The 17,107-nt window shown below is 36.2% G+C and overlaps 1 pseudogene; it reads left to right on the plus strand.

Annotated features, from left to right (window-relative positions):
- Positions 1–12,727: 12,727 nt before the first annotated feature.
- LOC127788288 (putative SWI/SNF-related matrix-associated actin-dependent regulator of chromatin subfamily A member 3-like 1) overlaps positions 12,728–17,107 on the plus strand; it is a 39,047-nt pseudogene continuing 34,667 nt past the window's right edge.

Genomic DNA, 17,107 nt, shown 5'->3' on the forward strand with positions numbered 1-17,107 from the left:
TGGAAAAAAATCTCAAAAATTCTAGAAAAATGTGATCTCGAGGGTTGTGCAAAACGTTTTGGTGTTTTCCTTTTTAATTTCTCAATTTTTGCAATGACTAGCCTCGTTATGCGTGTAAACAAAGCATCGGGGTAATTTTTGAAATTTTCTTTTAAAATTCTTAGAATATTATGAATTGTTGTGGAAAAAAATTTGAGAAAATCGTAAATGAAGTATTTATTTGGAATATTAGAGAGGAAAATGAGAGAAAAAAGGAGGAAATATAAAGAAATTGAGGTATTAATGTATTTAGTGAATAAATATGATTTATAGGATCGTTGTGCTCGAGGTTAAGTGATTTGTGCAATTTTTTATGCTTGGCATGAAAATTGAGATCGAGTATGTAAATAGAGACGATGCGCATTTTTTGAGGTATTCTGAATTTCATGCAAAATGTGAGTGGTTTTGTCCCAAGAACTTATATATGACATGATTGCTTATATTATGCATGATATTTATGAAAGTTATGATCATTTTGTCATATTTGTTCATATATTATTGCATGAAAAGTCGTAATTTTCACATGGCATGATATTATTGGCATATTGATACTCGTGCATGGGATTGGGATGTTGCCCTGATAGTGTAGCTGTAATTTTCCAAGGGGAATTGATGGAACAACGTTAAGATTATCCTGAAAACAGGACGAGATTCTACCTAGGGTTCCGTGTCAGGCTGGTAGGTCAGGGAAGTTACGCTAGGGCATATGATTGTCCATGTTATTGCATCATGCATTCATGTATATATTTTTAAACCCTCACTAGAAGATTCATCTTCTAATTGGGTTATGCATCTAGAACATTCAAACGTTCTAGTTGAGATTTGCAGCTTAGGCAAGGAAGTGGTTGAAATATGATGACACGAGGTGACGTGTTTTATGGATTCAACATGTTGTTCCTGTAATTTGTTTGTTCATGAAGATTCGGATATGTTTCAGTTGAGTTCAGAAATGGCAATGTATATTGAAGTATCATTTGACTATACCTAAGTTGTTTAGTTGTTATCTCGAGAAATGAGTTTCCATGTATTTAAGTATTGAAGATATGATAAACTATGGTACGGATTCCTATGTTATGATTAAAGTAAATTTGATTATGTATCATATCAGGTTTCGATTATTGCTTTAATATTTGTAATGATATGTTGGGGGTTTCTCATTGAAATACGATACTTGAGGTTTAAGAAATGTATTTAAGAAAGAGAATGTGTATTTATATGTTGAGGCCTAGCATAGTGACATGCTCGGGAAAAGCGAGGTGTTATAGTAAGCGTGCCAACAATTTGATCGCTAATTAGGGTGTAGGGTATACAAATCAGCTTGTTGTTAAGCTTTTCTTTGATGAAGTGTTTGCCAACTTGAATGTGTTTTGTTTCGTCGTGAAGAACTAGGTTGTGGGTTATGGAGATGGCAACTTTGTTGTCACAATATACTTTCATAGGAGTGGAGTTAAATACTTTCAATTTTCCAACAACCTTTCGATCCACATACCCTCACACATTCCATTAGTAACTACCCTAAACTTAGCTTTTGCACTACTTCTTGCTACCATATTATGCTTTTTACTTTACCAAGTAACAAAATTTTCTTCGACAAGAGCACAATAACTCAAAGTAGATCTTCTATCGATAATACTACCAGCCTAATCAGCATCCGTGTAAACTTCAATCTATAGATGTCCATGTTTTCTGAGCAACAACCTTCTTCCAAGAGTCTTTTCCAAGTACCTCAAGATCTTGTACATAGTTTCAAAGTGGCCAGCACCTGGTGAATACATAAATTAGCTCACCATGTTCACAACAAAGTCGATGTTGGTTCGCATATGTGACAAGTAAATCAGCCTTCCAATTAAACGCTAATATTTTTCCTTATTGACCACTTTTTCAGCCTTGGTTGGTTGTAACTTGAGATTGGCTTCAATTGGAGTTTTGGTTGCTTTGTAACCTAGTAAATCTATCTCACCATGTAAGTCAAGGATGTATTTGCGTTGAAAACAAAAATACCTTGTTTTTATTTAGCAAACTCCATTCCGAGAAAGTACTTTAACCTACCCAAATCCTTGATTTCAAAGTCACCAACAAGTTTTTTCTTCAACTTTTCCAATTCAACTTCATCATTACTAGTCAAAATTATATCATCCACATAACCAATTAAAATAACAATTTTACCTTCCCTTGAATGCTTATAGAATATGGTATGGTCTGCTTGACTTTGGCAATAACTGTGACTTTTTACAGCCTTTCAAAAGCATTTGACCATGCTCTAAGTGATTGTTTGAGGCCATATAAGAACTTCCTTAACTCGACAAACCTTCCTGCTTCCAAATTTCTCTTCCAATTCAAGAAGTAAACTCATAAAGACTTCTTCCTCTAAGTCTCCATTCAGGAAGACATTTCTAATGTCCAACTGATGTAGGGACCAGTTGAAATTCAAAGCTAGAGAAAGGAAGAGTCGAATTGAATTTAATTTCATGACAGGGGCAAAAGACTTTAAACAATCAATTCCATAAGTTTTGTAAAACCCGTGGCCACTAGTCTTGCCTTATATCTTTCTATCCTCCCATCTACATTACACTTCTTAGTAAAAACCCATTTGCATCCCACAGTTTTCTTGTCCCTTAGCAAGTTAACTATCTCCAAAGTACCATTTTTCCTTAGAACGCTCATCTATTCTAAAACTACATATTTCCAATTCTGATCATCTAGAGCTTCCTATATGCTTCTTGGAACAAACATGTGAGAGATCTTAGAGGTAAAGGCTGTATAATTATTAGATAGATTTTCATAGGATAAGTATTTTGAAATGGGATGATTGGTACAAAAATGAACACCTTTTCTAAGAGCTATCGAGATATCAAGATCTAAAGGCTCATTAGGAGCGGAATTAGAAAGTGAAGAAACAGGAATTGGAATTGAGGAATTACTTGGAAGATTCATGTGCCCATCACTCTGAGATTTAGATTGGCCTTGTGCTAGTGTGATGGGTAGGTCTTTTTCTTATGTACGATTTTTTTTTCTCGTATAAACTTGAAGCTTAGAATTTAGATTACTTTGTTGTAGTGTTTCTCCCCCTAAATGTGAATCAATTATGCTCGACAAAGTTGAACTAGGATTACTTGGTTTTTCATTATCTAAAATTGGATTTGTTGAAGTTTGTTCTAGAATTGTGTTGGGTAGATACTATTCATTCCAACTATTATCTTCCTTTTTCTCTTTCTACCCTTAAAGAGAATTTTTAAAAAATGGATCATTTTTCAATAAAGGTCACATCCATGCTAACATGCATTTTTTTTTTTTTTTCTGATTGTAGCATTTGTATCCTTTTTTATTTGGTGCATATTTGGTAAAAACACATTTTTATGTCCTAGAATCTAGTTTGGAAGTGAATTTAGCAAGTATGTGTACAAAAATCGTGCATCTAAATACCTTAAGTGGGAGATTCGCCTGTATTCTAGATTCTTGAAAGGAGTTTTTTAAGCAGTCCAATGGTGTAGTGTATTTCAAGATTTGAGTAGGCATTCTATTAATCAAGTAAGATGTTGTCAAAACAACCCTATAAGTATTTTGGAACATTTGTTCAAAGCATAATAACATAAGCAACTTCAAGTAAATGCTAGTTTTTTTGTTCAACAATTCTATTTTGTTTAGGGGTTTCTCGACTATGTTGCATAGAAACGGAAACGGGAAACGTGGAAACGAATATTTTTCTAAAAAAATAGGTATAAATAAGGTCTGAAACGGGAATAAGAAATGTTTCGGAAACGTTTCAGAAACGAGGAAACGACTCCTATGAGGTGTTTCCGTGCAACATAGTTTCTCAACAAGTGGATTGATATGTTGGATTTCTTTTTTCCTTTAAAAACTTCCCAATGCTTCACTGAAATATTTCGTTCCATTATCAGAACAAAGTATCCCAATTTTTATTTGGAATTGATTTTCAATCATGTCAAAAAATCTTTAAATAATTAACCTGTTACTTCAGATTTTTTACTCATCAAATAAATCCAACTTAATCGTGCATGATCATCAATAAATGTTACAAATCATTTTTATCTAGTTAAAGTGATGATTTTAAAGGGTCCACAAACATCATTATGAACCAAGTAAAATGGTTTTAAAGCACAATATGGTTTTGCTACATAAGTAGTATGATGACTTTTAAACAAATAGCAACTTTAACATTGAAATGATGAAATATTCATATTTTTGAACAAACTTGAAAATAAGTGTTTAAGATATTGAAAATTGGGATGTCCTAGTCTACGGTGCCAAAGTATTATTTGATCATAAATAGGGATAAAACCAACACTACTCAAACCTTGAGAGCTTTTTTATTACTAAAAAGATTGTTATCAATGTAGTAGAGATCGTTTATCAACCTAGCATTGCCAATTGTCCTCCTTGAGCTCTGGTTTTGGAATTCAGAATGAGATTTGTAAAAGACAACACAATAGTTAGAGGTTTTGGATAGTTTGCTCACAGATAAATATTGTAAGCAAGTTTAGGCACATGGAGAATATATTTAAGATTAATATTTTCTGAAATTTTAATCGAGTCTTTTCTAACAATTGGTGAGAAACTTTCATTAGCAATTCTTTCATTTCTAGGACATGAAGCATAAGTATCAAATAAATGGGAGGAACTAGTCATATGATCGGATGCATTTGAACTTATGATCCAAAGGGCAGAATTTGAAATACAAGATACATAGAGTAATATAATCACTACCTGTTTGGGCAATTAACACACTAGGAATACTACCAGATGAGGAATTGGATTTCAGCAACTTTAGAAGATGATCCATCTTTTCCTTGGTAAATGAACTTGTCTTGGCTTCATGAGAAATAGGATAAGTACGACCATATTTCTTACTATTAATCTTAGGTTTCCAATTTTTTGGTTTCTTTGAATAGCATAGCAAGTCTCCTGTGTATGATGGGGTTTATTGTAATGATCACACCAAACTCGAGGTTTCTCCTCTTGGCTCACTTTAGTCACATTAGCATTAACCATGCCATTATCGAAGTCTCAGTATACGCATTCCCAGCCTTTTTTCTGAGCATGACATTCCTATGACTCTCTTCCCTCTTAACTTAAAAAAAAAAAAAAAATCACCAAGAGAAGGAATAGATTGCATACCGATTATCCTTCCCCTAACTTCATTAAACTTAATGTTGAGTCTTAGCCAAGAACTTGAAAATGTTATGATTCTCCACCATCTTCTTGTTGTGGTTATAGTCATCAGGGGACTTCCATTCATAGTCGTTAAATAGATCGATGTCTTGCCACAATCGCTTCAACAAATTGAAATACTTAGTGATGCTATCTCCTCCTTGCTAAATGTCACCAAGCTTGAGTGTTAATTCTTATACTTGGGACTAATTTCCCAAATCCGAGTACATTTGGTTGATGTTGCCCAAAGTTCCTTTGTTGCTGCATAACACATAATTGGAGCTAATTTCTTCTTCCATTGAATTTACAAGCCATGTCATGGCCATGGAGTTTTCAGCATCCCACATAGTGTAGGCTAGGTCTTTATTGTATCTTCAATTAAGTATCAAATTTTGCCACGCCCACATAGATACATCCAAACATATTGAAACCAATGTAGGAAATTATGACCGTTCAATCGGATAGTAGTGATTTGGGTAGGACTAGACTAGGTTTTGGTAGTTTTATGTGGGTTCGGGACTAGAGTAGGAACACTAGACTCGAATGAAATTTCAGACATAGTGAAAAGGATAAGGCTTTGCATTAACAATTAGGGTTCTTTAGGGAGGCTCTGATACCAAATAAAAAAGAGAGAAGACTTATTTTTATAATACACACAGGTGATCTCTTATAAAGAATACAAAGACAAGAAATGGAAAAATAAAAAAACCTAATAACTATATACAACTATGGATATTTTATTTCCTATAATAAAAGATTGATTAAGCTATGTTCAGTAAGAAAAATTAAAAGCAAATAAGATAGCTAAGTATTCGATAATATTGATAGCCGAATATTCTTGATTTTTCACAAAAAACGCTACATTAGGTATTAAAAACTTACATGTAAGCGTGGTAGTCACAACAATGCTTCAAAGGACAAAGCCAGTACCTCTACAAGAATCTCTTGCCTTAAAACAATCAACATCAATAGTTAATTTATTCGTACGATCTAAAGAGTACATATTGTAGGCTAAGATGATGCAAATAGTAGGTAGACAAGAGGATAGAGACAAAAAAAGGAAAAGATCTTGATGAAAAGATAAATGGAAGAGAGGAAAAATCCAAAAAACCTAATGGTCCTCCACAACTCCAATTCAAGAATTACACTCCAATTATAGAGCCCTTTATCCATTGTATTAACAACCATTGAATCATTAGAATTTATTAAATTCTCTAAGAAGAGTGACAAACCTTTAAAAAAGAAAATGGATGTTTTCTGCTAGTTCCACGACACTCACAGACACTCCATAGAAAAATGTTGTGAGTTGAGGAATCAAATAGAGGCATTGATCAGAGAGGGGGAACTAGGAGAATACTAGGACATGTAAGCTCGAAGGGATAAATCAATGAATTACCTTAGAGGTAAAGGACATAACACAAGGCAAGAAGAGTAAGAAGACATCAAAGGTTCTTATTGATTTGATGAAAGAGGGATCCAAAAAGTATGTTTCATTGCTCGAAAAACAAAATCCCGCAAAAGAAATTAAAACACCTATACATGCTATAGGGACGTATCATAAGACAGATTAAGAAAGTTTTTTTTTTTTTTTTATAATGTTGAAATCAAGGAAGCCCCATTATACAACGCTTTTGGTGAGAACTGTCACCTTTTCCCTATAAACCATGGACTAGACCCACACGGGCAAGTGGGTTGGGACATGTAGGTCTTGGTCGAAACCCATGCCTTAACCTTTCGGTTAGCAACAACTGATACATAGTTGCACTGCCTAAGATTCGAACACACAATCTTGGCATACCTAGCACCCGAATCTTGTTGTTTTTTGTTTCCCAATGAGGCCCAAGGCTATGACGAAGATTTGGGTTTATTTTCATAGGCTTCGGCCTGAGATTGAAGTATAGTCCAAATATACCACCCATTGGCAGCCCATTAAAAAGTCGGGCCATAAGCCCTTAATTAAGTCTTTGGAGGAGAAATGGACTAAGCCCATTTGCTCAAGGCTTAAGGAAGACCAAGCCTAAGCCCAAGCCCGAGCCCGAGCCCGAGCCAAATGGTTCCCCAGCCGTGCCCTAGCACCGTCGTATAAAAGGCCCATTTTTTGCTTTCTCTTGCCCTTATTTGATGACTGAACTCTCCCTCTCTCTCTTTGCTCTCCCAATATTTTCCTTTTGATGGCCGATCTCCGTGAGTCGGTTCTTCCCTTTTCAGCCAGATCTCCCTTTCCATGGCAGTGGTCTTCCTTTCCTTTGGAAGCCCTTAGTCGATCGGTGAGTAGCTATTATTTATTCGGTTTAGAAGATCCCTTAGAGGTAAGCTTTCTGATACTGCTCTTCATCCCATATCTTCGTGATTGTTCTTGTTCCTTGGTGGATCTTGCTGTGAACGTAACCTGTGTGGTTGTGGGGAGAAGATTTGGTGTTCTGGCCGAGAGGGTTCGGGCTTTGATTTGGGGGTTTTTGTGGCTTGGTTCTTGTGTGCTTCCGTGAGGCTTGGTGTCCCTATTTTTTAGAGTTACTTGGGTGGTACACACTAGACAAATCCAGATTTGAGCCTTGATGAGATATTTTACAGGGAGTTCTCTTTTGTTTACTCTTCTATGATCTTGGTTGTTTCGATATCTGTTTTGGTTTTACATATATTTTGTTCTAACCCTCTGCTTTGGTAAGTTCTTTTGCAACAAATCCCATACGGAGGACCAGTTACGCTACCTCGAGAGGTTCATACTAAGAAAGTTAGTCATTATATTTGTCATTCAATATTCAAATAAAATGACTTTTACCCTATTATAGTGTCTTTTGTGTATTTTGTCTCGTAGGATAATGAATGCTTATGAAAAAAGGCAAAAATCCTCAACAAATAAAAAAAACTAGTATTAGAAATGGAAAGAAGTGTGAGAATGATCTAAAATCAGAAATGCAGAAAGTGTGAGAGTGATCTAAAATTAGAAATGTAGAAACTATAAAGTGTGAGAATGATCTAGGATAAAACTAGTATCAGAAACAAAACAAAACAAAAAAAATAGTGAGAATGATAGAGGAAAAAACTAGCATTAGAAGTGCAAAATGCGTAAGACTGAATTGAATATCGAAAAAACAAAAGAGCTAGAACTATCTAGGATAACCAATAATCAAAAATGATAAAATGCATAAGAATGATATAGAAAAACCAAAAGTGTGAGAATGATCTAGAATCCATCATTCACAAAAGATTATGGAACAAACATAACACCCTTCTCATGAGAAAAAAGCAAAATGAAAGCATAAAAACTAGCATCAGAGGTGCAAAAAAGTCTCATGAATTCTAAAAGGACAACTTAGCATCAAAATCACAAAAATGTGAGAACGGATTAAAAGTGAAACGCAAAAAACGCGAAAATGATCAGAGGTAACCTAGAAATATGAGTAATAATGAAGATGCCTTGATAGGGTAGGGCATGACATAGTTTACTTTTCCCTTCGAGAAACCTAAATGAAAGAGTAAGGAGCAATTAATGTGTCATAGGTTAAGGCTCATAAGAGTGAAGGCCCAAAAAAGACAAAGGCCAAAGCCTATAAAGAGAAAGACACCACAAAGCCCATGAATTGTTCAACCTCCCAGAGATTGTCAACAGTCTCTCGAAGACCATTTGGTAGTTCCCCACGATTTTTAGGATATTATCTTGAAAACTGTTGACAGTCTCAACAGTTTCGTTAGACTAAATTCTGCTAAAAGATTTATAATAGTCTTGGGAAGAAAGCCAACTAGCAAGGCTTTAGGAGACTAAAAGGTCTCTAGGAGACTTTCCTCTCTCGTGAATAAGGCCCAATTAATGCGCGAACATGTTGCCAAAAGTCTATTTGGAAAACTCATAACGGATAAATCTTATCCATAAGAAGTCCAAATCTTAATCGATCTTAGAACATTATGGATACTTATTCTCAAACTCTAAGTTTCTCTATAAATAGAAAGGCCTTCATTCAAAAAAAGGTACAACACTAATACTGATTCAAGAGTTCTGCAACTTCTTTAAGCATTTTCAAGAATTTAACTTAAGCATCTAACGATGTTCTTCCTCGTAGGAATATGTCAGCTTGAAGGCGATTTTCTAGACATAAATTCTGATATATTGTTCATTCTAGCCCAATGGGGTTGGCAAGATTGGCTGCAATGGCGACGAAATGTCGCGGTCAAGCGAGGATGACTGGCATCTACAAACACTCTAATGCTCAAGTCAGTGAAGGTTCAAAATAACAGAGTGAGGGTAAGACTTGGAAAAAACATACCTTGGCCTATGATCAGACTGATTTATGTAGAGATGAACATGTGTAATACTTAAAAAATTTTATGGGCTTAAGTGTAATTTTTATTGGGCCAGAAGTGTAATTTTTCAAAGTTATTGGGGTAAAAGTATAATTTTTTAAAGTTATTGAGGTAAAAGTATAATTTTTCAAAGTCATAGGGACTAATTATAATTTTTTGGAACTTGAGGGCAAGGGGCCAAAGTGTCAAAGAATTAAAGATGAATGACCAAACAACAAAATTGCAGTGTGAACACTGCAAAAATTAGCAGCCACAGTGCGATCGCCAAACATTGATGTCAAATCACCGATAAGAAAGAGGGACCAGGCCATAATGGCCTAAGGATGAGTTTAAGGCTGTGGGGCAACCTGATTGGTCGGAGAAACGGTCAAAAACTGCTATAAATAGCCAGGGTTGAGGCTGAGGGTTTTCATCAAGTTTCAATGGAAAAATTCAAGCGTTTTGGGAAAAATCGAGAGGTTTTGATAATGGGCTTTAGTTCTTAGAAGGTTAGAGATCATTTCTGGAGAATTTGGAGAGTTTTCGTGTTAATTTGAGATAGTTTCGAAGCTTGGCCAGAAAATCATGAGTCACCAAAGCCGAGCATTAAACGACAAAATTGAGGGAGCTTTGGTTGGAATTTCAAGCTAAGGGTGGTTCCATCGTGTTCAAGAGGAAAAATCAAGTCAGGAGGGGAAGAAAAATCAAAGGAATCAGAGCAAACCATGTCACTGGTGGCGAGAGGATCATCAAAGAAGACGACCGACTTCGGGTGCGTGGGTGTTGGCGCGTGAGGTAAGAGAAAAATAGAAAAAAAAATAAGAAAAAAAGAGAAAAAAGGAAAAATAGAGGGAAAATGAAAAACAAAATCAAAAAATTTTGAAAAATTAAGAAATTGAGTTTTATTAATTTTTCAAAAAATTTGGCCAAGAAATTGTCATGGCATGAGTTTCGAGGTTAGAACATGCATACCGAGAAAGCCTAAAAAGTTAAATCAAGATGATTGATTTTTTGAAAAAATATTACATGTAGTATATTTGCTTAAGTGAGTATGGAATTTACAAAGGATTTGCCCAGTTTATGGGATTTATGTGCATTTTGTTATACATATACATATTCATTTATATTGCCTCGATAATAGTGATAATGCATTGAGCATAATATTATTGACATATCGATAATTGTACCATCCATGTTGACCATAGTGGGATGAGATGTTGCCCTAGTAGCGTAGCTACGTTTCCTTAAGTAAGAATTGTCAGAAATCATAGGAGTTTCTTGCGGCAGGGATAGATTTTTCCCAAAATGACAGTTGTCGGGATGATTCCCTAGGGTTTCGCATCAGGACTAGAATGCTAGTGAAAGCTATGCTAGGGTGTCGATTTATTTATGTCCATGCACCATTCATTCATGAAATTTATTTTAACCTTCACTTTGAAGATTCAATTTCTAATTTGGACTTTTATTCCTGGAATATTCCATGATCCAAGTGAATCGAGCAGTAAAAAGGGAAAATGAGTGGCTGAAGCATAATTTAATTTGAATTCATGTTATTCCCTATTTTTAAAACTAGTTTTATATGTTATATCACTTACCGAATATTGTAATTTATTGTTTATTGAGAACAGTAGTGTATGTTTGTGTCTATATGAAATTACGATATCCTTCAAGTTTCGATTCTAGATTTCGCAAGTGTTTAAGTTACAATTCCTTAGCTTATCATATGAAATGCTAAGTGTATTTATATATGGGGATTTTACATTGAGGAGTTTGTGAAAAAAGAAAAAAAAGAAATCTCGAGAATAATAGCATGCGCGGGGAAGTGGGGGTTGTTACAAGGTGCCTTGTGTGTCGTCGACCATCGTGGGAGGATAGAGGGATAAGATACATGGTGGTGATAAGGATCATCTTTGAGGATCTCAAATTTGATGAAGATTACGGGTTGATGAGGATCAATGTGCGAGTTGTTCGGAGTTGATAGGATCCATTACTGACAAAATGATCTCAGCTTATATGGAAAGGCTATCTGAGCTTCTTGGGCTAAGCTCTAGTCAAGGGGTCAGGTTCGGTATCAAGTTGTGGGCCCGCAAGCCAATAGATTAGTACTATCCATGTATAATTTTTTTTTTTTTATTGAAAATTGCTACCCTTGTTCTTTTCATGTGATAGTGAAAGTGATTGTATGTGACCTCTAAGGTTAGCCTATTGATTAGAGACTATAAGGACCTTCTCTATCATTAAGATTCAAGAGAGTTTGCACATAAATTCCTATGTACTTACCTAAAATGCGTGATTTGTTGGCTTGATGATACACAATGGCACACTCCCAAGAATTAATGAGTAGGACCAATAAGGGAACCTAGCAACATCTAAGATGTATAATGCTAAGTTGATAAGTAATATTACTCAATTTGTATAATGCTAAGTTGATAAGTAATATTACTCAATTTCTCTAGTAACATGGAAGAACCTAGCCCAAAATACTTTTAAGAGAGAAATTGGGCTTCATTTAAGCCCCCAAAGACAAACAAATACTGCCTACATTGTGTACTATTGAGTGTGCATTATAGGAATTTATTCTATGCCAATTCTAAATTCAACACAAGATGGAAAACGTTATTAATGCAACGCATTGTTACCATATAGGTGGCAATTAAGAAGATTTTTGCTTGTGAACCAACCAACTAAGAGTGTGATTTTGTGCACCCCTGGTCAAATTTTTTTTTTTTTTTTTTAGGGGGGGTCTTTCTCCCCAAGTTGTTTCTCTCTCTTTTCTTCTCTTGCTCTCGTCGTTGACTTTCTCGCCGCTACATCCTTTCTTTTTGTCGTCGCCTCCCCTATCGCTGCCTTGCCTTTCACTTGCCATTTGTGCCGTCTTGCTTTGCCTCGCCTTATTGCCTGTATGCTAACCACTATTGTATCCTCCCTTTTTGTGGTGAGGGAGGATGTAGTAATGATCGGCAAGGCAAGGCAGTAGCATTGGTAGTGGCAGCATTGGCAAGAATGTGGCGAGAGGAGAAAAAGGAAGCAGAGAACAGAAAAAAAAGAGATGAAAACCTCACAAAATTAAGAGGGATGACGTGCACCCCCGTTAAAGGGGTGCAAAAAATTGACACTCACCAGTCACAAAATGATGACGTGGATATATACATACACAAAATGATTATAATAATAGTAATAATAATATAAGAATATACACCCATTCGTCCGTTACAATTGTGCTATCACTTGCAAATTCTCTCCCCAAAATCGCCTTTCCTTTTTTCGAAAGAAAAATGTTATTGGTACACATTTGTGTATACCTTGAGCTACATAAATGTGTACCAATGATAAAAAAGTCTCACATGAAGCGCATAGAGGTACGTGAAACGCATGTGAAGCGAGGGGTATTTTGATCATAATACCCCCTTATGTAGTCTAAGATGTACAAAAGTGATGTACATCTAGCATTATTCTTTCCGGAAACACAACTCTCTTCAAACACCGAACGGAAAATGGTGGAGAAACGGCCGGCCAGCAAAACCCTAAGGAAACTTCTGATTCTCAATCCAAACTCTGGAGGCATCGGATGGGATCGGACGTCAAAAGCGATCAGGTAGGGTTTTTCATGAGTTTTGAGCGGTGGCCTGGAGACATGGACTATGATGGCGGCGGCGGCGGCGGCGGCGGCGAAACGGCTCCGACGTCTCATTCGTCGGAGACCTACTTCCTCTATTTTGTCATAGCGAACATCATCGGCTTGCAGTAATACAACGGCAAGATCAGCGGCCGGGAAATAGTGTGTCTGGTCCGCTAGCCCTTGAATCCCTACGACCCAAACGCGATTAAGGTGCTCAGCACCAGGACGGTTCAGATGGGCCAATTGGAGCGCTATGCGGCGATGGTTCTCGGGCCGTTGGTGGACCAGAATTTGATCACCGCCGAAGGCATTCTTCCCAACACTCCGGCGAGGTGTAACCGCTTCAAGATTTCGGTTCAAATCCATATATTTGCCTTCAGGGAGGCCTTTTCCAGAGTCAAGTCTGCGATTTCGCAAGGTGGCTTGCAGTTGATTTCGAGCAACTACGCGTCTTTTACCTTGTCGCAGGCGGTTGTGTTTAAGGAGAGGAAGGCCGGCCCGGACGAAACGAGCGTGGTTGAGACATTTAAACTGGTGGACGAGAATGTCAGTAAGAAATCAGCAATGGAGGCGCTGGAGCCACCCAAAGAAGTTATCAAATCGGAGCTTTTCTTGCACCAGAAGGAAGGCTTGGGGTGGATGGTTCATAGGGAGAATTCTTGCGAGTTGCCTCCATTCTGGGAGGAGAAAGATGGTGCTTATGTCAATGTGTTAGACTAACTATCAGACCCGTACCCTGCCTGAACCTCTACAGGGTGGAATTTTTGCGGATGACATGGGGTTGGGTAAAACTCTCACATTGCTTTCTTTGATTGCCATTGATAAATGTGGTTGTGCAAGTCCCTTTTCAGTTAATAGCAGTAGATAAAATGCAGAATAAAGTGAGGGGTCAGATGGGAAGGATGATAAATTGGTTGTTTTGGGTAGCAAGAAGTTGAAGAGGGGGAGGGTAAGTAAAAATGATAGTAGTTCACGGAAGACAAAAAAGACTGAAGATACCCAATTTTATAAAATAGTGAAAGGAAAATCTGTTGGTGGATTAGATGGTTGTGCTGATGCTTCAACTTTAAAACCAACACTAATTGTGTGTCCTCCCTCTATGTTTTCGACATGGGTGACAACAGTTGGAAGAACACACTAGACCGGGAAAGTTTAAGGTGTATATGTGTTATGGGGAACGGACAAAAGATGTACAGGAGCTTCACAAGTATGACATTGTTTTAACAACCTATAGGACTCTTGCCTGTGAAGAACCTGGGGATGGATTACCTATGAAGAAGATAAAGTGGTGGCGAGTGATTCTGGAAGAGGCACACGTGATTAAGAATGCAAATTCCCAACAAAGCCTTGCTGTTACTAGCCTGAATGCCATGCGGAGGTGGGTTGTGACAGGGACACCAATACAAAATGGCTCATTGGATTTATTCTCTCTCATCGCATTCTTGAGGTTTGAACCTTTCTCAATTAAAAGCAACTGGAATAGCTTGGTTCAGAGGCCACCATCTCACGGAAATGAGAAAGGGCTTTTGCCCTTGCAGGTAATAACACATTCTATTTGTTTCTTAATCCCATAGGTGTTGCCTTCCTTGTTGAATTTAGAATTGGCACATTAGATGTTGTGAGATTCTTTTCTGTTAACTTGGGAAATGTCTTCCTGCTATTATGTTGGACATTTCTCTGCTTTGTGGATCAATCTGCCATGCTATGAATATTCCAAAAGCCAAGCCTCTATTAACATTAGTTACTACAGTTGAATAAATTTAATTGGTCCAGCAACCAAGGTTTTGCATTTCCACATGACCACTGGAGGCTTCTCAGTTTGGGGTGGGGATATTTCTCTTGGCATGGTGATTAGCAGTAATGCAGCCCATCAGTTTATGGATTGAATTGATATGGATGGAAGATTATGTGATTCCAGCTATGCTGCTGGGATAGATCATGCTACATCAAGAAATAAAAAGCAAAGAGATGTGTAATAAAACTTTTCAATTCTTTTATGCTACTTTAGGAGTTAATCAGAATGCTATCTGAAAAGGAAATGATAAGTATTATATTGGAAAAAACAAAATTATAGTCTCTTGGAGCAGGATTAAAGATGACAAAGATTGCTGAGTCATCTTAAGCTTCTATAACATAGTCTTCAATGGACTTCTTGGAATTGTATAGTCAGTTCAATTTGTGCTACACGTGCTTTTAATTTTCTTTTGCTTTCTTTTGTTTTAGATTTTAATTGCTTGGGTATTTTTTCACCCGATAACGCTTCTCATTCATTGCGCTTAATGTGAATTAGGTTCTAATGGCAACCATTTCACTGTGGAGAACAAAAGACAAGGCTTTAATTGGGTTGCCACCTAAAACTATGGAAACCTGTTTAGTGGAACTTTCAGCTGAAGAGTGGGAGCTGTATGATCTGATGGAAAATGAGGCCAAGGGTGTTGTTCGGTACCATATCCACGCTTGTAGTGTTACAAGCGATTACTCAACTGTGCTAGGTATAATTTTACGGCTACGCCAAATTTGTACAGACATGGCCTTGTGTCCTTCAGATCTCAAATCATTTCTTCTATCCAACAATATTGGAGGTATTTAACTTGATACTTTTCACTTTCCTTTTTTCGGTTTTTTCTGTTTATTAGTTATGCTGTTGTTCCAATATCTCATTGATTCTTTATTATGCATGGCAGAGAATTCAGTTGTTTGTTTATTGTTACATTTCTTGTTGCTTACCCTTATTATTGTGCCATTTTTGTTTCTATCTTTCATGTTTTTGGCCTTCTGAGTTTCTCTTAGTCAGTTGATGCCCAATTTTTCTTGTTTGAGGTGTTTTTACCATCTAATTGTTCTTGACCAGATACCATTCTTGTTTTGCCATATAGTCTTGTTCCTTGGCTTCTGTTGATTAATGAATTGTTAAAGTTTTCTACTAGAAGGAGAAGATACTATTATCTCCGTCTGTCAGTTTTTTATTTTTAATTTTAAATTTATTTTCAATTTTATATTTTAAGTGTCTATTTTAAGATTACTAAAAATACGTTCTTTTTGTTTGTAGCATTTTTTGCCTTTTGAAAATTTTGAACATGTTTGTGATGAAAATAGTTAAAATGACTTTTTCTTGTTTTGAGTTTTCCTTACAAAATTTTTTCTTATTTGTGAAAATACGTTTTTGAAAATATGAAAGTAAACACGTTTTCATTTTTTTAAAAAATTAAAAATTAAAAACTACTTAAAAATAATAAAGAGAAGATGCCCTAAATGTGTCATTTTGTAGCTGTCATAGTTGATGTTTTAGCTTTTTTTGGGGGGGGGTACATATACTTCTATTGAGAGTTTGGTTGCTGGGATAGATCCTGTTACAGTTCAACCCCAATGGCACCCCAAATTATGTTTTATTTTTTTCTTTTTTTTTTTCCCTTTTTCTTGTTTTTAAAACCAGAAACTTTAAACTTTTTTTGTAGGTAGAATTAAAGGTGTCAATATCATAAAAAGAGAGAAAAAGACATCAAAGCCCTCGCTAGCTCTTGCAGGTCTAGCCCACCAATCCTTGGTGGGCCAGCACACTAAGTTATCATTTTTCATTTGATACCACATATAAATAAAAAAAATATAAATTTATAATGTTAAAAATATAAAATTTAGAATAATATGTTGGATAACATGATTATTGATGCCCATGAAATTAATTGAATCAAACTGATGGGGGAATGAAGATAGTTTCTAGTTGAACGATGACTTAATATGATTATGATTTTAATATTTTACCATCAAAACATCTCACAAGATTACGTATTTTTGTGCTTTTAGCGTATAAATCGAGTGGTCAGATGAGTAATATGTTGATGTCATTTCAGTGGGTTGTAAGTTCGATTTTCGCCATGCGCAAAGGCTAAAGGCCTAACTGCGATTTATTTTCCCTAGTGTAATTGAGTGCACGAGCACTAAGAGTCACACAAGAACGGTTATTCCAAAATTATGTATTTTTGTGAGACATTGTCCCTATCTTGT

This window comes from Diospyros lotus, chromosome 13, assembly GCF_014633365.1.
Source record: "Diospyros lotus cultivar Yz01 chromosome 13, ASM1463336v1, whole genome shotgun sequence".
NCBI classification, from domain to species: domain Eukaryota; kingdom Viridiplantae; phylum Streptophyta; class Magnoliopsida; order Ericales; family Ebenaceae; genus Diospyros; species Diospyros lotus.